An 18,616-nucleotide genomic window follows, 5' to 3' on the forward strand; every position below is an offset into this window, starting at 1 on the left:
TTATAAAGAAAGAGTAGAGGTACAAATTGTAAAGATATTGTAGCAGGGTGCCTTAGAACTTGCTGTCATTTTATATTCCAAAAAAGTATGGTTTCTTCACAAATAAATACTGTTCCTCTACCTACACTGATAAAGACTTAACGTTAGATGAACTTTTATATAAATTTCATTGAAACCTTGATCTGTCATTGACTTGACAGAAAAGTACTGCAACACTGAATACACCCCTCATGTAGGAAAATATGGAGCATTTTTTGCATTATTGCTCTTGTTATCAGTTCCATTTAACTACCTTTTGTACTTAACTTCAGTTCAGCTGCTTTTATTAGTGTTTAAAAGCATTTTCTACCCATTTAATGAAGTCTGTGAAGATGTGCTAATCGCCGAGAACAGTAGGGAAAGCCATTATGAGGTGTTAGATAGGTTGTAAAGTGTTTTTGAAGGTTTTGGAGTGACTGTAGATTTGGAGAACTCAGAGCTCAACAGGTGGCAAGTCCTCTTGGAACTATTGTGTCTGCGTTAGGAATTCAACTTCATCCATACAAGATTGAAGCCATCCACATTTTTTCTGTTCCTTCAACTAAAATGTAAATTTGTCCATTTTTTGGTTTTCATGTTTTTTATAAACGCCTTATGAATTCAAATAAGTTGGTTACGCCATGCCTTTGTCCGTTGACAGGTAATAATATTCCATGTTATTGGGATGCTCAGGCACAAACTGAATTTGATGGTGTGTTACATCTCGATTGAGTAGGGAATTTTGTCATGACTCAGACAGCTCTACAACTGCTCTTGGAGCAGAACACATTCAAGAACGCAAGGTAGATTGTGTTAAGCGTGGTAGGACTATTGCTTTTGCAATGTGGATGTTTGAAGTTTTAGCTGTCATATGGGGATTTACCAAATTTCGTTGGTATTCCCTCAGATGGGCGAGCAAGATCTGTACAATCCACAAAACTTTGCCGTTATTGAAGAGAGCTAAGCTAACTCATATACGTTTAGGCAGATGGATTTTGTTTTTAGTAGAGTCTGACTTCACTTTCGTTCACATTCCTCTCAAGATCACCTCTAGCGATGAAGATCATAATGAGAATTATTTTACCGTTTTGTATTTAAATTGTGGTGCTATTGTCAATTCCATTATATGCTTACTTCTGGACATTTCCAGGGCTCTGTACAAATATCCCCTTTAGAGAAGTCAACTTGAAGTGGAGAGGCTGGTCCAAAGTTACAGTTAGGAGTAGTGGAACAAATTGGTGCAGGTGCAGTATGCCTTGCTGGCAATCTCCCCCCAGGGTCAAGATCACCCTTTCCCTATCCCCTTTGCTCCTTTCCCACTTCTTTGGAACAACCTGGTGATGTATAAATGACACGAATGGGTGTTATCCTAAAATGGTGGTGTGTAATGCACTATGTCAGTGCGTGAGAAACAACGTGCTGTAATCGAGTTGCGATTCCAAAAGGTTCATGCTCACGTGGAGTACCCTTTCCTTCAGCTTGACAATGCCAGACCACACACGCGCACTGCGACCTCACGAAATAAGCGTCAAACGAAAAAGCTACAAAGAACGAAACTTGAAGGGGGAAACCAGATGGCTCTATGGTTGGCCCGCTAGATGGCGCTGCCATAGGTCAAACGGATATCAACTGCGTTTTATTAAACATGAAACCCAATTTTTATTACATATTCGTGTTGTACGTAAAGAGATATGAATGTTTTAGTTGGACCACTTTTTTTCGCTTTGTGGTAGATGGCGCTGTAATAGTCACAAACATATGGCTCGCAATTTTAGACGAACAGTTGGTAACAGGTAGGTTTTTTAAATTAAAATGCAGAACGTAGGTACGTTTGAACATTTTATTTCGGTTGTTTCAATGTGATTCATGTACCTTTGTGAACTTATCATTTCTGAGAACGCATGCTGTTATAGCATGATTACCGGTAAATACCACATTAATGCAATAAAAGCTCAAAATGATGTCCGTCAATGGATTTGGCAAGACGTGTAACGACATTCCTCTCAACAGCGAGTAGTTCGCCTTCCCTAATGTTCGCACATGCATTGACAATGCGCTGACGCATGTTGTCAGGCGTTGTCGGTTGATCACGATAGCAAATATCCTTCAACTTTCCCCACACAAAGAAATCCGGGGACGTCAGATCCGGTGAAAGTGCGGGCCATGGTATGGTGCTTCGACGACCAATGCACCTGTCATGAAATATGCTGTTCAATACCGCTTCAACCGCACGTGAGCTATGTGTCGGACATCCATCATGTTGGAAGTACATCGCCATTCTGTCACGCAGTGATACATCTTGTAGCAACATCGGTAGAACATTACGTAGGAAATCAGCATACATTGCACCATTTAGATTGCCATCGATAAAATGGGGGCCAATTATCCTTCCTCCCATAATGCCGCACCATACATTAACCCGACAAGGTCGCTGATGTTCCACTTGTCGCAGCCATCGTGGATTTTCAGTTGCCCAATAGTGCATATTATGACGGTTTACGTTACCGCTATTGGTGAATGACGCTTCGTCGCTAAATAGAACGCATGCAAAAATTCTGTCATGGTCTCGTAATTTTCTTGTGCCCAGTGGCAGAACTGTACATGACGTTCAAAGTCGTCGCGATGCAATTCCTGGTGCATAGACATATGGTACAGTTGCAATCGATGTTGATGTAGCATTCTAAACACCGAAGTTTTCTGAGATTCCCGATTCTCGTGCAATTTATCTGCTACTGATGTGCGGATTAGCCGCGACAGCAGCTAAAACACCTACTTGGGCATCATCATTTCTTGCAGGTCGTGGTTGACGTTTCACATGTGGCTGAACACTTCCTGTTTCCTTAAATAACCTAACTATCCGGCGACCGGTCCGAACACTTGGATGATGTCGTCCAGGATACCGAGCAGCATACATAGCACCCGTCCGTTGGGCATTTTGATCACAATAGCCATACATCAACACGATATCGACCTTTTGTGCAATTGATAAACGGTCCATTTTATCACGGGTATTGTATCACGAAGCAAATACCGTCCGCAGTGGTGGAATGTTACGTGATACCACGTACTTGTACGTTTGTGACTATTACAGCACCATTTATCACAAAGCGAAAAAAGTGATCCTACAAAAACATTCATTTTAAAAAACGCAGTTGATATCCGTTTGACCTATGGCAGCGCCATCTAGCGGGCCAACCATAGCGCCATCTGGTTTCGCCCTTCAAGTTGGACAAGTTTCGTTCTTTGTAGTTTTTTTGTTTGACGCTTATTTCGTGAGATATTTGGCCCAGTCACTATCAATGGACCACCCTGTATACTCCCACTTGGTCCCACCCGATGTTCATCCGTTTAAAAAACTTGAAAAACACTTTCGAGGACTTCACTTTGCTGGTGATGAAGCGCTGCAAGCAGAGATAAGGCTGTGGCTCCATGAACAAAGTCAAACAACCTACAATCACCATATTAACAAATTGGTCACTCTTTGGGAGATATGAGCTGCAGCCTTGGTCACTAAGTTGAGAAATAATTATGTAGACATGAAGAATAAAGATGTATAAGGTTAACTACGTTTGCTTCAGTTAAGAAGTTGTATGGTTCTTCAGATAAAAAGGTCGAAGACATTATTTCGCAGAAAACATTTGTTTCTTTGTGCTATAATGACTTTTTGTCTGTTACTTATTTTGAGTAACTATGTATAATATTGATAATGTTATGAGATACCACTCCTATCATTCTCAAGCCTATAATCGGTTCATGATAACTGCAGAAAAGTTTTCAACTCTATTTTTTAATTGTGTGGATATTTCATATTACAAGATGACGATCACTGGAAGATATTATAACAGCGCTTATTATGAGAGACAACACTCAATCTTTAATTGCCAGTCTACACAGACTATCTGATGGCCACTCTGTGAGAGTCTGTTCAACTTGGCAGTATGAATAGGTCAAGTAAAGTGATTACTAGAGATTTTGAAAAAAGCATATTTACTCCATCAGCAGTACAACTGTATATTTCTTCTTTAAATATTTTAATGGTAACAGCTATCTTCACAGTAGGAAAGCAGTGGACATCAATGGATTAAAAATATATATTCGTCGAATACGACACAATTAAATGCAGCAATTACATAACTGTCACGAGAATCGGTCTAAAAACAATCAATTTAAATGTGTTTTACATTAGTACAGGTTTAGTAATTTGTACTTGGTGAGTTCTTCACTGTTAATATGTGTAATAACTTGAGCTATTAAGTGGAAGCTCTCACCAGGTATACATTACTGTAATTGTGCTAATGTACAGCACGTTTAGATGGATTATGTTCAGACAGATTCTTACGACAGTTATGTATGTTCTACATCCGATTGTGTCATATTTGACGAAAATGTATATTTCATTCATTGATGTACATTGATGGTTGTTATAAGTAAAACTGTGAGAGAACATATATGCAGTTGTACAGCTGATGTTACAAATATGCTGATTTCAAAATACTTAACAGCTGTAAACAACCACCTAAGAAAAGTTTTAATTACTGGAGAGTTCTGGAAAATAAGGAGGAGAATGCGGAGAACCGCTTCAAACGTCAGGAGTCTTACAGAATGGTACTCATCTAGGACTGACGCTGGAAACGGTATAGATGCACAATGAGGTAATAGATGCTTAAAGGTCAACTCCGTTGCCAGTGAAGTGTGACGTGATGAGGTGAGCTAAACCCAGCCTCATCTATAGATAATAGATCAAGAAAAATATCACATGAGACTGTTCTTCACAGCCATGGATCCTGTCCTTAAGCGCCACAATCAATGGTTTTTTCGTCGTCCACAAAAATAAGTCCTTCTGCTCACCAAACTATTAATTTTAAAAATCCGCAACTAGATCTGAGGCCACCTCTTATTCCAAACACCTTCCTATATTCCATCTACATTTGAATGCCTGTTCTTCTTACTTAAGCAACTGTGTGAGTGTCTGCTTCCCATACAGTACCCATTGATATTTGATGTGTTTGCTTCGTCAGTTATGTTTATTTTTATGCCAACAATTCTCATCCTTAGAATGTAAGAGAAATATGGTACCTGTACCACTATGCTTACAGATATTATTTTCATTTTCATAGTTACTTAATAGGCAGGTTGGCCTTTTTGACCTCCTCTTCTATACTGGGGAACTGTATAATGCTACACTTACGCCTGTCTCGAAGACTGTAATTATGAGAGTTTTATAACCATTCTAAGTTAGGTAAATGTATGTACTCCACGTTTGACTGGCGATTCAAGAAAATCATGTTTGGACAGTCTTCTGCTAGTCATCTTGCAAAACAAATTCCAAACAACCACTTAAAATGAATGTAAGACAAATGAAAGCTGAAATATTTCACTTTATTTATCAGTACCCGAATTTTAAGTCGCTGTTGATGTGTACTGATCTTGTCTCCTGAGGCAATCTCTAAGGAAGCCACATCTTTAGTTGCATAGCGAAAACATACCTGTGCCAAGACAGGACTGCTTCTGAGCAGTCAGGTGACTGGGTGGGTATGATCTGAGAAAACTTGGCCATGCCATTGACAGTCGAGGGCACTCTATTTCTGGTGACCGCTGAGCCTAGTTCTACGCTTCTCGTCGTAGACACAGCCTGCTGGTATTGTGGTTCTGCCCATTAAGATCAAAAACTTTTGTTTGTGATGCCTCCCCTCCCCCTAAACTGCTGACAACATATATGCTAATGCGTTTTGGCCTAATATTCTCTCTCTCTCTCCGTCCGAACGGGCCTCGGAAAGCCCAATGTTTCCGACCGACCGCCTTGTCGTCCTCAGCCGAAAGGTGTCACTGCATGCGGATATGGTCAGCGCACCGCTCTCCCGGCTGTTGTCAGGGTATAATATCCTACTTTTACGAGTTTCAGCTCTGGATATGCTTTCTTTGCGACCACGATTAAATCGTTCCAATCGAGACTTCGTTCCATGTACAAAGATTAATACCGAACTAGGTGGCGCAGTGGTTAAAACACTGGATTCGCACTCGGAAGGACGACGGTTCAAACCCGCTTATGGCCATTTAGATTTAGGTTTTCCGTTTTTCCTCTAAATCTCTCTAGGGAAATACTGGCATGGTTCCTTTAAAAGGGCACGGCCGACTTCCTTCAACATCCATGACACAGTCCGGCTTGTGTTCCGCCTCTAATGACCCCGAAGTCGACGGAACGTTAAATACGATCTTCCTTCCTTCCAAGGATCAGAGTCGGTATTTCGCTGGGTCATCTGTGGGTCCTGTGGTGTATCGGCCGCTCGCCCGGTAGACCTGCAACATCTGTTACACCTGTGTTATGCGACTGGCCTAACGGGGAAGGGGCAACGTCAGCACCTAAGCTCACAAGATCAGCAGCAGACAGAGAAAGCGCCGCTAGAGATCGCCGGGTCGCCAGATGCGATCGCTAAAAGTTCATCTAGCATCTCTACGCCGCACCAAGCGAGTTATCCATCGAGCTCTGAGATGCGCCGACTGCACCTGCAGTTCTTCAGTTATAGTGTCGTTCGGAAACTTCGCTACGTACAATGCCCATTCCGTACCGACCAGCCACCAGTGTTTGCCTCCATCAGTACTTGGCCTCTGCATTGGGAACGACCAGAACTTGGGCGTCAGCCGTCAACCTTCGTACATCGTTCTTCTACCAAATGAGCCTTATACTATATCTTGATCTGCGATCAAGTGAACATTAGACTTAACTGTGTTATCGTTGAGGGCTTCAGCCTAAGTTAGAATCTGTGCAAATTCAGTGCTAATGACGAAACTTCTTATTATTAGTGATTAACTATTCGAAAGGAGTGTTTTGCTTTATTTACTTTTCAATAACTACATTGTTCACTTGGACTGCGTTCTCACTACGCTCCAACTGGCACAAGATGGTTCTCATTACGTTTCCATTTATTTAACATCACGGCGATTTGAGACTGTATGGCAGAGGTAGCCACTTATTTACCTTACCCTTGGGAGCCGCAAACGTATGGAATTCTTTCGAACCTAGCAACATATTTTAGAGACTAATAGTTAATATCAGTGAAGAAACACTATATTAAGAACAAAATTACAGAGCTATTTCATTATACAGCAAGAAACTGGAAGTTCAATTTGTGATGCGACTTTCGAGTATTTACTTTTGTTTTCAGTTCTTTGAAATCTGGCTGATAACTGGTGAGACAGGTTCGCAAAAGTTCGTTCAAATGTTATCAGTAGTACAGATATATATCTTGAGTAGATAAATTTGAATGTTGAGTGCAGTAATTCACACACATACGTGTTTGATAAGAAATCGACCTTTGGCACACTTTCTTATCAGAGGATATTTTTATTCTGGAGCGTTGTTCTAAAATTCAGTAATTGAACAACGGTTACATTTTAGAACTTTTGCCCCTCGTCCTCTTGCATTTCCAGTAACTCCAAAACTACAAGTGCTGAATCTTTAATAATTGCCGGAGAAACGGGAGAATCTCCTTCACAAAATTAACATGGAAATATTTTCCAGGAAAGAAATGAAGGTTTAAGTGTTCTCAGCTCACTAAATCAGACATTTATTTTTCAGAAAGGGCAGAAATTCTATTTAAATAATCTTTTATGGGTCTGATGTAAAGGAAGGCTTTTAGTAGTTTCTCTCCGGCGTATAAAATGAACAAATTTTTGGTCTCGAGTATTTTCGTAATTTTTAATGAAAGCCGATATCAGACTACACTTAATCAGAACTAAGTGTCTCTCTTCCTTGTAAATGCTTAATAACTTCAGTCAAAAAAAGTTGTATGTCAGCCGCTGTGGCTCATTAAGTTAAGGGAAATTGCTTGATTGGATCCAGAAATCGGAAAAATCTGCCTAGAATATTACCAACTGATAGCCATCTCACTAAACCAGCTCGAATCATCAGAAAGATTGTCAGAGGTGATTTATTCTATCAAGGACATGATATGCCGGTTTGTTTTGGCATTTGGATCAAGGCAGCTCACAATCTCTGTCACAGCCTGCATAACATGTGGATACAGAAATCTGTCAGCATTTTAAAGCCGTACGACACCATGGTAAACACCTCTCACAGACGGTGCAACATCATTAGCAATACTGACAATTTTCCTAATAGACACGGTATATTTTGCTAAAACACCATACAGGGCTTATTTAATGTTTCAACGTCGAGGTTTGTCCTTCACTGTAACAAGGTCTAGAGCTCTTCCATTACTTGCCAGTCATTTGATACACGTCTTACAAAAATGTCAAGTTGCAATTTATCCTGGACATCTGTAGAATCGTCGAATGTCAGACTCTTTGCTGAGCAGTCGTTTATGGTTGTCGGTATATCTTTGAATAGCTGTTTACTGTCTAGTAGACGGTGTCAAATCGCTCATGGAGTGCATTGGTTTTTTGCAGTATGAGTTTTTATGTTTACGTACATACCCCACCACGACGGCAATGTTATTTAAACCGTTAGCGGATATTGATCGTGATCCTCATTAGTCTACCACGATAACAGTTATACTCCTGTATTTCACTGGCAGACCAACATATTATGTGCAAGCATTTTAAAATGGCACATTGAATAAATCAGCTGATCGTGTGAAGTAAATGACCGATCCTAATACAGCCAAACTGAAAACTGGAATAATTATTTTACAAATTTGTGGCTGTGGCTTGCGTACCGAAAAATCTGTTGATATCTGTGTGGTATTCTGAGAGCATCACTAAAGTGTGCATCATCACAAGAGTCCAGAGTGCAGTGTACGTGTAGCCAAATCACGGTTCTGAAAAAAGGGTAGTTCTGTATAATTCTGAGATTTAGGCCTCTTAGGTAGACAGAATATTCATGCAAGGTATAGCTTTTTCAGTGTCGCCGGAGGAAATAATGTTGAGGCTTAAGTCGCAGCATCGCACTGGAATCCTCTTAAAGGGATTGTGTTCCCTCCCCATTTAAATAATCCGCAGGAATAATCACCTTAATACATTTCGCCCTACAAAGAGGCCACAAGAGGCAAATGCCACGTAGACACGCTTCGTACAGCTCATAGCGACTGTTAATAAAATTGCTGTCCAGTTTTCCTACACTACTGGTATCGACTAGTTGTGTAATGCAGCTGTTATCTATTTCCGCCGATAAGTGGTGAAACTCTCTCTAGATTCACATCCCCATAATGTATGAACCGCAATCGGTGAGCAATAGGCTGGCCCAAAATGACTGCCGCCTTTAATAACCCAGTTACGGTACTTCTACTCATTTCTACAGCTAAATATCAGAAATTAACAATCTTCTGACTGCAATCATTTTACATAAATATTGTTCAATTGACACAAACTGATTGGCAAGGCAAAGTTAAATTGTTCCCAGATCGGATACTCGTAAGTAGATAATACCATAAAATGGGACTGTGGATTACCTGGTTTTCTAACTTGCACGTCGCGGTTAGTTTGTGCTTAAGAAATCATCTTACAGAAGTTTTAGATCTAGTATCCGTTCTGGCAACGATAAATTGATGACAGCTTTGGTGTTATGTTAGCTAAGGTTTCCTATTCCTTGTTTAAGCATAGATTTTTCAGAATTTCATGTGCTGACTTCAGTCACATTTTATTATTCTGTACGAAATTTATTCTACCATGATAAAATCTTGTGCAAGTTCGTATAAAATTCGGCTTAAAACTGTTTCTACGGGATGATTTTGCTAAATGGAGGCAAAGTACAGGAACAGTTACTAAGAGGATAACGAGCTAAAACGGTTGTCTGAACGTATGGTCGGAAATGCAGGGTGTCTGTGCTACAGTGTATTTATTAATTCATTGTTTATGTACAGTACAAAAAAGTAAATGAAACTCTGTGATGAGATCACCATCGGACAAGGTGCTCGGAGTGTCCCCGATAGGTGTCCAAGGATAAACGAGCACGATGCAGCAGCACTGCCGCTCACATAAAAACGTTGCATCCTGAAACCGAATGGCGTCATGGGCAGCATGAATCGAGAAAATTTCTAACTGACGTCTTTTCACATTGCGATTTTGAGTTAATAAATAAATCCGCTGTTGTGGCGCATGTCCTTGCAAAGGTATAGGGTTCAAAGATCGAGGCTTCTTTCTTTTTCTCTTTTTTTAACACTGGCTTGGTGCGACACACCAGTTATTCCTCTCCTGTGCCAACCTTCTCATCTAAGAGTGGCACTTGCAACCAACGTCCTCAGTTATTTGTTGGCTATTTTCCAATATCTTTCTCTAAAATTTTTATCCTATATAGCTTCCTGAAGTACCATGGTCATTTCCTTTCACGCTTTAACACTTGTCCTATTATACTGTCCTTTCTTCTTGTCAATTTTTTCCACAGGTTTTCTCTTCACCGATTCTGTGGAGAACCCTCCTCATTTCTTATCAGTCGACAAAATTTTCAAGATCGATTAGCCGGTCAGTGTGGCCGAGCGGCTCTAGGCGCTTCAGTCTGCAACCGTGCGACCGCTACGGTCGCCGGTTCGAATCCTGCCTCGGGCATGAATGTGTGTGATGTCCTTAGGTTAGTTAGGTTAAAGTAGTTCTAAATTCTAGGGGACTGATGACCTCAGATCTTAAGTCCTATTGTGCTCAGAGCCATTTGAACCATTTTCAACATCGATTCTCTCCTTTCCCGTTTTTCACACAGTCAGTTATTCATTTTCCATGTTATGTAGTCCTTCGAACGTGCTTTACTTATTATGGGCAGAAACGCCGCATTAGCCGGTATAGTTTGCTTTTTATGTCATTATTGCTTTGTCCGTTGTTTGTTATTTCGCTTCCAAGTTATCAGAATTCTTTCGCCTACTTCGTGGTTATCAACTTTTATGATACGTTTATCGCTAATATCATTTCTGCTGCTCCTCATTACTTTCGGCGTTCTTCGGTTTACACCCAATCCGAATCCTGTGATCATTACACTGTTCACTCCATTTCACAGATTCTGAAACTCTCCTTTCACTTTCACTAATTATAACAGTGTCATCAGTGAATCTTACCATTCATGCTCTTTCATCCTGAGCTTTTATCCGACTCCAGAAACTTTCTTTCACTTCCGCACTTGCCTCTTCGATATACGGACTGAACAGTATGTTCGAAAAGGTGCACGACAGTGCCCGTATCAGTAAGTTCCAAGTAGCCGAGCGCGAAAACGTTATTTTTCAGCCGGTCATATCTCAGGTTCTATTAATCACAGAGATAAGGAGTCAAGTGTTTTGGATAGCACTTAACCTAGCGACCATTTGTATTTCTGTCAGAAGAGGTTATCGAGAGGTTCAAAATTATCGCATTTAAGAACGTAAAATGTGCACGTTGTATTGGGTCCGAGTAAAAATAATTTTAACTGACGTAGTGAACACATGGCAAGGGTTCTAGGGTCTTCGCAAGTATTCTGCGTTTACAAAACTATTTTCTAACTAGCCTCTTTTTCTCCAATAAAACTTTACGACGCGCTGTGCCTGTATAATCGACATTTCAAGCCTACAATAAAACGTCCGAAGAGGGACTGCAGTGGCAAAAAATAAGCTAAAATAAGTATTAACATCTGTGGAAAGAACTTAAAATGACTGCCAAAAATTTTATGAAACTGGAAATACTGCAAATTCAGTTAAATATTTCTAACAGCATTTCTATTCTTTTAAGACACAAAACGCAAGCCGAGCGTTTTTGATGAATGACAATTTATGAGAGTTAATTCAGAAAAAATTTAAAGCAATCGGTTTACTATTAGCTTCATATTTTGCTTACTGGTTTGTTCTTGTGTTTCAAAGTACACACATCAGAAAAGATTTTGCATCACCTCGGTTTCGAGAGTTCCTGGAACCTGTACAGAAAATTGGAATAGAGACCAACATAAACATCATTTCCGCCCTCTTTATTGCTCACGAAAACCACACATGGCATGTTGTACCACCATACAGCGAGACCGTCAGAGTTGGCAGTCCAGATTGCTGTACACACTGGTACCTCTAATACTCAGTATCACGTCCTCTTGCATTGATGTATGCCTGTATCCTTCGTGGCATACTATCCACAAGTTCATCAAGGCACTGTTGGTCCAGATTGTTCCACTCCTCAACGGCGATTCGGCGTAGATTCCTCAGTGACTGATGAGTCACGTCTCCAGTTTTTTCCAATCTATCCCAGGCGTGTTCGATAGGGTTCATGTCGGTAGAACATGCTGGCCACTCTAATCGAGCGATGTCTTTATCCTGAAGGAAGTCATTCGCAAGATGTGCACGATGGGGGCGCGAATTGTCGCCAATGAAGACGAATGTCTCGCCAATACGATGCGGATATGTTTGCACTATGGCTATCGGTCAGAGGATGGCATTCACGTATCTTACAGCCGTTACGGCACCTTCCATGACTACCAGCGGCCGGGCGGTGTGGCCGAGCGGTTCTAGGCGCTACAGTAGCCCGGAACCGCGAATCCGCTACGGTCGCAGGTTCGAATTCTGCCTCGGGCATGGATGTTTGTGATGTCCTTGGGTTAGTTAGGTTTAAGTAGTTCTAAGTTCTAGGGGACTGATGACCTCAGATGTTGAGCCCCATAGCGCTCAGAGCCATTTTGAACTACCAGCGGCGTACGTCGGCCCCACATAATGCCATCCCAAAACAGCAGGGAAACTCCACCTCGATGCACTCGCTGGACAGTGTCTAAGGCGCTCAACTTGACAGGGTTGCCTTCAAACACGTCTCCCACGATTGTCTGGTTGGAGGCACATGCGACACTCATCGGTGAAGAAAGCGTAATGACAGTCCTGAGTGTTCCATTCGGCATGTTGCTGGGCCCATCTGTACCGCACTGCATGCTATCGTGGTTGCAAAGATAGACCTCGCCATGGACGTCGGGAGTGAAGTTGCGCATCATGCAGACTACTGCGCAAGGTTTGGGTCGTAACACGAAGTCCTGTAGCTGCACGAAAAGCATAATTCAACATGGCGGGTTTGCTGTCAGGTTTCCTCCAAGTCATAATCCGTAGGTAGCGGTCATCTACTGCAGTAGTAGCCCTTTGGCGACCTGAGCGTGGCATGTCATCGGCAATTCCTTTCTCTCTGTATCTCTTCCATGTCCGAACAATATCGCTTTGGTTCGCTCCGAGACGTCTGGATACTTCCCTTGTTGAGAGACCTTCCTGGCACAAAGCAACAATGAGGACGTGATCGAACCGCGGTATTGACCGTCTAGGCATGGTTGAACTACAGACAACACGAGCCACTTACCTCCTCCTTGGTGGAAGCTGATCGGCTGGTCGGCTGTCGGACCCCCTCCGTCTAATAGGCGCTGCTCATGCATGGTTGTTTTCATCTTTGGGCGGGTTTAGTGACATTTCTTAACAGGCAAAGGGACTTTGTCTGTGATACAATTTGCACAGTCAACGTCTATGTTAAGGAGTTCTGGGAACCGGAGTGATGCAAAACATTTTTTGATGTGTGTATGTACACTGAGACAATTCTGGACATGTTGAATGTCGCATTGTTCTGCTGGAATTGCCAAAGTCCGTCGAAATGTACAATGGACATGAATGGATGCAAGTGATCAGACAGGATGCTTACGTACGTGTCACCTGTCAGAGTCGTACCTACACGTATTAGGGGTCGCATTTCACTCCGGCTGCACACGCTCTACACAGTTACAGAACCTCCACCAGCTTGAACAGTCCCCTACTGACATACAGGACACATGGATCTATGAGGTTGTCTCCAAACCTGCAATACAATTTGAAACGAGACTCGTCAGACCACGCAACATATTCCCACTCATCAACAGTCTAATGTCGGTGTTGACTGGTCCAGTCGAGGTGTCATGTGTTGTGTCTTGCAGTCGTCATCGGTACACGAGTGGGCCTTCGGCTCCGAAGGTCCACATCGATGATGTTTCGTTGATTCGTTCGCACGTTGGCACTTGTTGATGGCCCAGCATCGGAATCTGCAGCAATTTACGGAAGGGTTGCAGTTCTGTCACGTTGAACGTCGCCATTGGTCCATTCTTCCAGGATCTTTTCCGAATGCAGCAATGTTGGAGATTTGATGTTTTACCAGATTCCTGGTATTCAAGGTACAGTCGTGAAAATAGTCGTACGGGAAAATTCCCACTTCACCGCTACCTCGGAGAACTGTCCCATCGCTCGTGCGCCGAGTATAACAGCACATTCAAACCTACTTAAATTTTGATCAACTGCCATTGTAGCAGCAGTAACTGATCTAACAACTGCGTCAGACACTTGTTGTCGACCGCGGCGCCGTATTCTGCCTGTTTATGTATCTGTGTACTGTATTTGGACTCGCGTGCCTATACCAGTTTCTTTGGGGCTTCAGTGTATATGTGACGAAGTATATAAATCAACTGTGAAAACATTACTGACCTTCATAATTCTATTTACATAAGCAGGCTGTATCAGGGAAAAGAAGAGAACCTGTGGGAAAAAGGTACTCCATTCCTCATTCCGCCTGCCTCACCAAAAATTTTAGCCGGCAGACACATTCGTACATATTTGTGCTGAAAGAGAGTAGCAGACAGACAGTGATGGTAGAAGAGAGAAGGCAGCAAGAGGAGGCAGTGATGCTGGGAGAGAGAAAGTGGCAGTGGAAGGAAAGACATAGATGAAGACAATCGCAGTGGGAGCCAAAATGAGAGGAAACAGTCGAAATGAAAAATACAGATGTGAGCATAGGCTTCCGCGGCCGTTGTCACTGTCAATAAAATTCTTTGGGCTGTTGACCGTATTGTCATTACATAAAAATGTCCGACGTTTCGGCCATTGTTGCAAATGGCCTTCCTCAGGGCTTCTGTGCTGAGATGACTCAAAATACAGATGTTTGGAAACCATACATCGACCTGGAGGACCCTCTCAGATTGGCGAACTTCAGCGGGTAGGTGTAGGGTATGTTACACTTCGGACCGAAATGTATGCACTGTAAATCGGAGGAAAAGGAGACTGTAGGAGAGAGACATGTAGGCAGTGGCAATGAGAAGAGGGTGCTGAAAATGAAGGCTTTAACTACAATGCGAGATTGTGCAAAGGGATTTAGAGTATTCTGTATTAAAACAGCGCGAATATGTTTGCATGCCAAACTTTTTGGCGAGGAAGGCGGTATGAGTATTGAGGCAGTTCGTTCCCCACTTTTCTGTCAGTCTCCGAAAAAGGAGCGTAGTCGCCTGCTCCAACACGAGCGTTCTTCCGCTGGTTCTCTTCTTTTCCTTGCTACAGCATGGTGTCCCGCTTATGTAAATCGAACTCTGTAGAGCAGCAAAGTTTTGGTAGTTTATTTTTATACCTAGACACATTTAAATACCTAGATACTTATCAACAACAAATAAGTGCGTATGATATAAAGCTAATACAAAACAGTTTCCAGAATGAGATTTTCACTTTGTAGCGGAGTGTGCGTTGATATGAAACTTCCTGGCAGATTAAAACTGTGTGCTGGACCGAGACTCTAACTCGGGACCTTTGCCTTTCGCGGGCAAGTGCTCCAACAACCGAGCTACCCAAGCACGACTCACGACCCCTCCTCTCAGCTTTAATTCCGCCAATACCTCGTCTCCTACCTTTCAAACTTCACAAAAGCTCTCCTGCACACCTTGCAGAACTAGCACTGTTGGAAGAAAGGATATTGTGGGGACATGGCTTAGCCGCAGCTGGGAGATGCTTCCAGAATGAGATTTTCACTCTGGAGCGGAGTGTGCGCTGAGATGAAACTTCCTGGCACACAGTATTAATCTGCCTGCGTAAGACAAAGGCCCCGAGTTCGAGTCTCGGTCCGGCACACAGAATTAATCTGCTAGGACGTTTCACAAAACAGTTTGCTTTACATTTTTTTCTGAATACTTTACTCATCGATTGCAATACATCACTTGTATATTACACTTCTTTCCTCTCACCTTACACCTATTTCCTACGAATTTCGAACTTCCTGTACTATTTTAAACTTTTGAATGCTTTTTCTTGCTGAAAAAATCCTATAACCATTTTTCTTAAAGCTTGCATGTCCTTGATAGGAGCGACAGGTTGATGGACATGTCGCGAGAGGGTACAGAATCGCTCGCCGAGCTCACTTAACAATATCCGCGCTCCTATCTTGTCTCAAGATTTGTCTGCTGTTCGATAGAGTAACTGGGGTCCGTCGTCGAATACGGAGATCCGATTTGTCCTGTCATCGGTGGCTGCAGAAACAGTGCGCATACGACAGTTGAAGAAGAAACTTTTAATAGCCAAGATTACATTCAATATTATTTATTCCCGATGACCCGTTTCAAAAGTTAAGACTGTGATCTTCTAATCTTTAGAAAACTTGTTGTTATACGCCCTGTTTCAATATGAGTGTAGTCCACACGCCATAGTTGATAGTGTGTAGCACACTCCACACAGGTTTGTTAAAAATAAAAGTCTTAACTACTGAAACCGAACATCAGAAATGAACAGTACTGCACGCGATCTTGGCTATTAAATGTTTCCTCAGAACAAATACAGTTCGCTCCTTCCAATTTCTAATTATGAGAAACCTCGGACAGTTAAAGATTTATTGCTTCACATGAATACTTTGCGTCTTCGGAGTCGGCTCGTTGCTCATTTTGGCTGCCTTGAGTGTGGATGTCGTGGTGCTAGTATTTACTTACAACCAAGGATGGGTGTGAACTGGAAACCTTGTGCATACGGAGAGCCGGTTGAAGAATCTTGTTTCTCTCAAGCGACTTATCGTGTGACACTCTCCCCCTCACTCCATTTCCCTCGTACACTTTCTCGTGTGTCAATTTTCGCTACTAATTGTGACTGTATACAAATCCATCATTCGGGAGCCCATGGTGGGCTTGTTAGCTTGGCACCCCAAGCGGTCGCTACTAATTGTAGTACGTCCTGCATAGAAATCTCACAGTTGTGGCACCTGTGGCGCCCATCTCAACAAGACTCCCCAATTGGAAGCTTACGTCGCTTGTGTCTTACTCTGGTCTATGCAAACAACAGTTGAATAATCGTTTCCCTCTGTCTTCATCGTCTTCGGAATAACCACACTTTTTATTTCTGATGCCTCGACTGCGGATTGAGCCGTGCCTGGTTCGCGCTCGTGCCATCTATTATTTTACATCCTGTTTTTTTTTCGTGTTGCCACCTCGTTATGTTAGTTTCTATTTGTGTTGTCACTGAGTTGCTGGTTAGTGTGCCCGTCGGCGGCAGCAGCAGCGCCTATCGATACACACCTCACGTGTTATTTTTGCTGCACTGCTACACTACTGGCCATTAAAATTGCTACACCAAGAAGAAATGCAGATGATAAACGGGTATTCATTGGAGAAATATGTTATACTAGAACTGACATGTGATCACATTTTCACGCAGTTTGGTTGCATAACGGGCTTGACACACCTGGGCATTGAGTCAAACAGAGCTTGGATGGCGTGTACAGGTAAAGCTGCCCATGCAACTTCAATACGATACCACAGTTAATCAAGAGTAGTGACTGGCGTATTGTCACGAGCCAGTTGCTCCGACACCATTGACCAGACGTTTTCAGTTGGCGAGAGATCTGGAGAATGTGCTGGCCAGGGCACCAGTCGAACTTTTTCTGTATCCAGAAAGGCCCGTACAGGACCTACAACATGCAGTCGTGCATTATCCTGCTGAAATGTAGGTTTTCGCAGGGACCGAATAAAGGTTAGAGCCACGGGTCGTAACAAATCTGAAATGTAACGTCCACTGTTCCAAGTGCCGTCTGTGCGAACAAGAGGTGACCGAGACGTGTAACCAATGGCACCCCATACCATCACGGTGGGTGATACGCCAGTATGGCGATGACGAATACACGCTTCCAATGTGTGTTCGCCGCGATGTCGCCAAACACGGATGCGACCATCATGATGCTGTAAACAGAACCTGGATTCATCCGAAAAAATGACTTTTTGCCATTCGTGCACCCACGTTCGTTGTTGAGTACATCATCACAGGCGCTCCTGTCTGAGATGCAGCGTCAAGGGTAACCGCAGCCATGGTCTCTGAGGTGATAGTCCATGCTGCTGCAAACGTCGTCGAACTGTTCCTGCAGATGGTTGTTCTCTCGCAAACGTCCCCATCTGTTGATTCAGGGATGGAGACGTAGCTGTACGACCCGTTAGAGCCATGCGGACGAGCTGCCGGTCATCTCGACTGCTAGTGATACGAGACCGTTGGGATCCAGCGTTCCGTATTACCCTCCATAACCCACCGATTCCATATTCTGCTAACATTGGATCTCGACCAACGCGAGCAGCAATGTCACGATACGATAAACCGAAATCGCGATAGGCTACAATCCGGCCTTTATCAAAGTCGGAAACGTGATGGTACGCATTTCTCCATCTTACAAGAGGCATCACAACAACGTTTCACCAGGCAACACCGGTCAACTGCTGTTTGTGTGTGAGAAATCGGTTGGAAGCATTCCTCATGTCAGCACGTTGTAGGTGTCGCCACCGGCGCCCACCTTGTGTGAATGCTCTGAGAAGCTAATCATTTGCGTTTCACAGCATCTTCTTCTTGCCGGATAAATTTCGCGTCTGTAGCACGTCTTCTTCGTGGTGTAGCAATTTTAATGGCCAGTAGCGTATTACTTCCCGGTTGTC

Source organism: Schistocerca nitens, chromosome 2 (assembly GCF_023898315.1).
Source record: "Schistocerca nitens isolate TAMUIC-IGC-003100 chromosome 2, iqSchNite1.1, whole genome shotgun sequence".
In the NCBI taxonomy this organism is placed as follows: domain Eukaryota; kingdom Metazoa; phylum Arthropoda; class Insecta; order Orthoptera; family Acrididae; genus Schistocerca; species Schistocerca nitens.